This window comes from Emys orbicularis, chromosome 15 (genome assembly GCF_028017835.1).
Source record: "Emys orbicularis isolate rEmyOrb1 chromosome 15, rEmyOrb1.hap1, whole genome shotgun sequence".
NCBI classification, from domain to species: domain Eukaryota; kingdom Metazoa; phylum Chordata; order Testudines; family Emydidae; genus Emys; species Emys orbicularis.
In genome coordinates this window covers 14,354,477-14,359,476 of record NC_088697.1, presented here as the reverse complement: position 1 = coordinate 14,359,476, position 5,000 = coordinate 14,354,477, and the positions used below count along the sequence as shown (strand labels likewise).

The 5,000-nt window shown below is 70.4% G+C and overlaps 1 non-coding gene across 1 annotated transcript; it reads right to left on the bottom strand.

Annotated features, from left to right (window-relative positions):
• Positions 1-3,603: 3,603 nt before the first annotated feature.
• On the bottom strand, positions 3,604-3,722 carry LOC135889863 (5S ribosomal RNA). The gene has a single exon (XR_010562180.1). It is a non-coding gene; the product is annotated as a 5S ribosomal RNA (ribosomal RNA).
• Between the last annotated feature and the right edge of the window lie 1,278 nt (positions 3,723-5,000).

Below are 5,000 nucleotides of genomic sequence, written 5' to 3'. Positions count from 1 at the left end.
CTGGGGAGAGGGGAGCAGGAGCCCGGGAGGGGGTGGGGTGGGGGGCCTTCAGGACAACCGGTCAACCCCCGGGGAAGCGGCTGTAAAAATTTCAAAGTCCCCACCGGGACAACAGGTCAACCCCCGGGGAAGCGGCTGTAAAATTTTCTAAGTCCCCGCTCGGCCACCAGGTCAACCCACTGAATCTAATGGGTTGACCTGGTGGCCGGTTTGATTTCCGGCCACCAGGTCAACCCATTGGATTCAATGGGTTGACCTGGTGGCCGGTTTGCTGTGCGGCCCGGGTGTCACCCCACTCCGCGGGCCGCGCGGCAGTGGTCCTGAGGACCACAGAGGGGGGCTTAATAGTCGAGATGGAGCAGGTCCGGGGGAGGCTTAATAGTCGTCCCCCGGGCGCTCCGGAGGGGAAAGCTTAATAGTCGTCCCCCAGACAGGGTGGGTGGGGGGGAGGCTTAACAGTCTTCCCCCAGGCTGAGCGGGAGGCTTCGCAGTCGTCCCCCGGGCAGTCCGGGGGAAGGCTTAATAGTCGTCCCCCGGGCGCTCCGGGGGGGAAAGCTTAATAGTCGTCCCCCAGACAGTGTGGGTGGGTGGGGGGGGGGGAGGCTTAACAGTCTTCCCCCAGGCTGAGCGGGAGGCTTCGCAGTCGTCCCCCGGGCAGTCCGGGGGAGGCTTAATAGTCGTCCCCCGGGCGCTCCGGGGGGGAAAGCTTAACAGTCGTCCCCCAGACAGTGTGGGTGGGTGGGTGGGGGGGGAGGCTTAACAGTCTTCCCCCAGGCAAAGCGGGAGGCTTCGCAGTCATCCCCCGGGCAGTCCGGGGGAGGCTTAATAGTCGTCCCCCGGGCGCTCCGGAGGGGAAAGCTTAATAGTCGTCCCCCAGACAGGGTGGGTGGGGGGGAGGCTTAACAGTCTTCCCCCAGGCTGAGCGGGAGGCTTCGCAGTCGTCCGCCGGGCAGTCCGGGGGAAGGCTTAATAGTCGTCCCCCGGGCGCTCCGGCGGGGGGGAAGCTTAATAGTCGTCCCCAGGACAGTGTGGGTGGGTGGGTGGGGGGGAGGCTTAACAGTCTTCCCCCAGGCTGAGCGGGAGGCTTCGCAGTCGTCCCCCGGGCAGTCCGGGGGAAGGCTTAATAGTCGTCCCCCGGGCGCTCCGGAGGGGAAAGCTTAATAGTCGTCCCCCAGACAGGGTGGGTGGGGGGGAGGCTTAACAGTCTTCCCCCAGGCTGAGCGGGAGGCTTCGCAGTCGTCCCCCGGGCAGTCCGGGGGAAGGCTTAATAGTCGTCCCCCGGGCGCTCCGGGGGGGAAAGCTTAATAGTCGTCCCCCAGACAGTGTGGGTGGGTGGGGGGGGGGGAGGCTTAACAGTCTTCCCCCAGGCTGAGCGGGAGGCTTCGCAGTCGTCCCCCGGGCAGTCCGGGGGAGGCTTAATAGTCGTCCCCCGGGCGCTCCGGGGGGGAAAGCTTAACAGTCGTCCCCCAGACAGTGTGGGTGGGTGGGTGGGGGGGGAGGCTTAACAGTCTTCCCCCAGGCAAAGCGGGAGGCTTCGCAGTCATCCCCCGGGCAGTCCGGGGGAGGCTTAATAGTCGTCCCCCGGGCGCTCCGGAGGGGAAAGCTTAATAGTCGTCCCCCAGACAGGGTGGGTGGGGGGGAGGCTTAACAGTCTTCCCCCAGGCTGAGCGGGAGGCTTCGCAGTCGTCCGCCGGGCAGTCCGGGGGAAGGCTTAATAGTCGTCCCCCGGGCGCTCCGGCGGGGGGGAAGCTTAATAGTCGTCCCCCAGACAGGGTGGGTGGGGGGGAGGCTTAACAGTCTTCCCCCAGGCTGGGCGGGGGGGAGGCTTAATAGTCATCCCCCAGACAGTGTGGGTGGGTGGGGCAGGGGGGGGAGAGGCTTAGCAGTCTTCCCCTAGACTGGCCGGGGGTGGGGGCTTAGCAGTCGTCTCCAGGGTGGTCCGGGGGTGGGGGGAGGCCTCAGAGTCGCCCCTCGGAGAGTCGGGGCGGCGGCGGTGGTGGGTGTCAGGCTTTACAGCCAGCCTCCGGAGGGTGAGCGTCCTCGGACGCGATGCAGCCGCCGCAGAGAGGCAGCCTCCGAGGCTGGGAGCGGAGCACCGAGGCTGGGGAGAGGGGAGCAGGAGCCCGGGGGTGGGGGTGGGGGTGGGGGGCCTTCAGGACAACCGGTCAAGCCCCGGGAAGCGGCTGTAAAATTTTCAAAGTCCCCACCGGGACAACAGGTCACGCCCCGGGAAAAGGCTGGAAAATTTCCTAAGTCCCCGCTCGGCCACCAGGTCCACCCAGGTCTAGCAATGGGGTTGACCTGCCTGATGGCCGGTTAGTATCAACGTAGTCTCACACAGGAGGGCAGCTCTCAGGCCGGCCGGCTGCGGCTGACTCTGGGGCGGTGCCCGGTGCCCGGCAGCGAGGCGCGGGGGGGGTGGGGGGGTGAGGGGGGGGGGAGCGACACGGGGCTTACCGGCCCCGGGGCCGGGGGCGCCTCCTGCGGCTTTGGGGGCCGCGGGTCCTCCGTGGCATCCAGGCCAGGCCTCTCCTGCCTGGCCGCGGGGGGATTCGGGGGCGGTCCCGCGGGCCGGCGGCCGGGCGCAGGGGGGGGGCCCGAGCGAGTCCGCCCCGGGCCCGGGGTCTCCCCCTGCGGCTCAGGGGGGGCGTGGGTCCTCGGGGGAGGAAGCCCGGGGGGAGCTGCAGACCCGCCGTGGGGCCCTCCAGGCCAGGCCTCGCCTGGGTGGCCGCGGGGGGATTCGGGTCGGGCCCGCGGGCCGGCGGCCGGGCGCAGCGGGGCCGGGAGGGTCCGGGCCAGTCCGCCGCATGCCCGGGGTCTCCCCCAGCGGCTTCGGTGGCCGTGGGTCCCCGGTGGGGCAAGCGGCGGGGAGCCTGACACCCGCCGTGGGGCCCTCCAGGCCAGGCCTCGCCTGGGTGGCCGGGGGGGGATTCGGGGCGGTCCCGCGGGCCGGCGGCCGGGCGCAGGGGGGCCGGGAGGGGCCGGGCCAGTCCGCCCCATGCCCGGGGTCTCCCCCAGCGGCTTCGGTGGCCGTGGGTCCCCGGTGGGGCAAGCGGCGGGGAGCCTGACACCCGCCGTGGGGCCCTCCAGGCCAGGCCTCGCCTGGGTGGCCGCGGGGGGATTCGGGGCGGTCCCGCGGGCCGGCGGCCGGGCGCAGGGGGGCCGGGAGGGGCCGCGCCAGTCCGCCCCATGCCCGGGGTCTCCCCCCAGCGGCTTCGGTGGCCGTGGGTCCCCGGTGGGGCAAGCGGCGGGGAGCCTGACACCCGCCGTGGGGCCCTCCAGGCCAGGCCTCGCCTGGGTGGCCGCGGGGGGATTCGGGGCGGTCCCGCGGGCCGGCGGCCGGGCGCAGGGGGGCCGGGAGGGGCCGGGCCAGTCCGCCCCATGCCCGGGGTCTCCCCCAGCGGCTTCGGTGGCCGGGGGTCCTCCGCGGAGGAAGCCGGGTGGGTGTTGGGGGGAGCCGGACCCCAGGCGCCCCGACCCGTGACCTGCGGCCGCGACCTCCGACTCGGCAGGAGCGACGAGGGGCTTTCTGGCCCGCCCCCCCCCCCCCTTCTCCTTCCTCCCCAGAAAAAGGAGAGAGAGCTGGCTCGGACCGGGAAAAGCTGCCTACGGCACCTGGGATTCCCAGGCGGTCACCCATCCAAGTACTAGCCAGGCCCGGGACGGTTTACCTTCCGAGATCGGACGGGATCGGGGGCGTTCGGTCCGGTATGGCCGTAGGCACCCGGCTCCGCGCCTCCTCGCCCGCTTTCCCCTGCCGGCGCCCGGGCCTGCCGCACGGCGAGCCCCGGTCGGACTGCCCCGTGCGGCAGGGCCCCCGTCTCTCGCGGGCCCGATCCTTTTTTTTCCTTTTCAAGCTCCGGGGCCCGGGCTGGCCCGTCAGAGCCCCTTCCCCTCCCCCCCCCCCTCCCTCCGGCGTCGGGAAAAATATTTTCCCGGACTTCCAGCGGGCCCGATCCTGTCAGCCGGGGGTGGGGGGGGGGGCAGTCCCTCGCTGCGGCCAGGGAGGGTGAGCCCGGGGCGGCTTGCCTGGCGGCCGGGTCCCGGCAGGCCCGATCCATTCCCCCCCTCCCCGTCCCCCGTCCCCCAGCGGTTCCAGCGGTTCCCCGCCCCGCCCCCGCGCCTGGTTCGCACCCTGTTCCTTCGGGCCGAGGAAGGCGTACCCCGGGGGGAACCGTCCGAGTCCCCTCCCGGGCACCAGGTCAACCCGTGGAATCGAACGGGGTTCACCTGGCTGGCCGGTATGCTTTCCGGCCACCGGGTCAACCCATAGGTTTTAACTGGTATACCTGGTGGCCGCTTTGCCAGGTCAACCCGGTTCTCCCTCCTTCCCTGGGCGCCCCCTCCTCGGAGGCGTCGGGTTAAACTTTTTCCAGACTTCCAGGGGCCCGATCCAGTCAGCCGGGAGGCAGTCCCTCGCTGCGGCCGGGGACGGTGAACCCAGGTCGGCCTGCCTGGCGGCCGGGTCCCTGTCTCTCGTGGGCCCGATCCTTCTTTTCCTTTTCGAGCAGGGGGGGCCCGGCCCGCCCCGGTAGCGCTCCTCGGAGGCGTCGGGCAATTCCCCCCCCCCCCCCCGCACCCCACCCAGACTTCCAGGGGCCCGATCCTGACGGCCGGGAGGCAGTCCCTCGCTGCGTCCGGGGACGGTGAGATGCTCGGCCACCAGGTCAACCCGGAGGAAGCGGGCTGAAATTTTTTTTTCCAAGTCCGAAAGATTGTCCAAGTCCCCGCTCGGCCACCAGGTCAACCCGGAGGAAGCGGGCTGACAATTTTTTCCAAGCCCGAAAAATTTTTCCAAGTCCGAAAGATTGTCCAAGTCCCCGCTCGGCCACCAGGTCAACCCGGAGGAAGCGGGCTGACAATTTTTTCCAAGCCCGAAAAATTTTTCCAAGTCCGAAAGATTGTCCAAGTCCCCGCTCGGCCACCAGGTCAACCCGGAGGAAGCGGGCTGACAATTTTTTCCAAGCCCGAAAAATTTTTCCAAGTCCGAAAGATTGTCC